Source organism: Neodiprion lecontei, chromosome 3, assembly GCF_021901455.1.
Source record: "Neodiprion lecontei isolate iyNeoLeco1 chromosome 3, iyNeoLeco1.1, whole genome shotgun sequence".
NCBI lineage: Eukaryota > Metazoa > Arthropoda > Insecta > Hymenoptera > Diprionidae > Neodiprion > Neodiprion lecontei.
Window position 1 is genome coordinate 27,488,880 of NC_060262.1, and position 919 is coordinate 27,489,798.

Below are 919 nucleotides of genomic sequence, written 5' to 3' on the forward strand. Positions count from 1 at the left end.
TTTAAATGTACTCAGTAGCAAGTCAATTCGACTTCAATAATTCTGCATTGATACATTGATCTTTTGTTTCATTCGACGTACAAAAGAAAGTATAATGATACCTTATATACAAATAGATTGCCACACCCGTTACTGATTTAGACAAATATTTATCGCAATTATAACTTGTGTTCAAACTGCCAACATCTGAATGTTGATTCTTTTCAAATTTTGGAAACAAAAATGTACTCTAGTATTAAGTATGCATGTTCTTCAAGATGAGCGGGGGTTCAGTTTGTACTAAAATTGAGTATAAATTTTGAGACCTAGTCTGAGTTGAATGATTAACAAGTTTTGAAATATTAAGATGTATTGTTTATTATACTTAATGCTTTATTTCGTGGACAATAAATTATATTATGTAATATATATTGGATAAAGTGTAGTAAATAAATTAGAATTAACACGTTATCTGCATAAAAAGTCAATTTAAGCTGTGTGGAGGGAAAATAACTTGGTGAGTTAACCCGTCAAGGTATTTATTAGTAATTAAAACAATTCATAATTATTGTGATTAACAGGGAACGAGTATTCCGAATAAAATAAGATTATTTAAAATTGTTTGACTCGAATCGTTTGATATAACTTGAATGAACGAATTCGAGTTCTATCGAGCTTAGAAAAAATTGGCCAAGTTCTTTGGATTGACATGCTGCTTGATCGGAGTAATTGTTATATCTGTCATCGGTAATGACGGTCATTAACCGTTTATTTTAGGAATAGAGCGAATGAAGTGATGACTGGTGCCATCAGTTATCCGCTGATTTGTTTCACAACGGTGTTACCGACTGTTGTTATTTACTTGCCCAGAGGCGGTTTAGTTATCATTTGTATTGCTGGATATTTTTATACATGCCGCATCCGTCATCGCACGGTCATC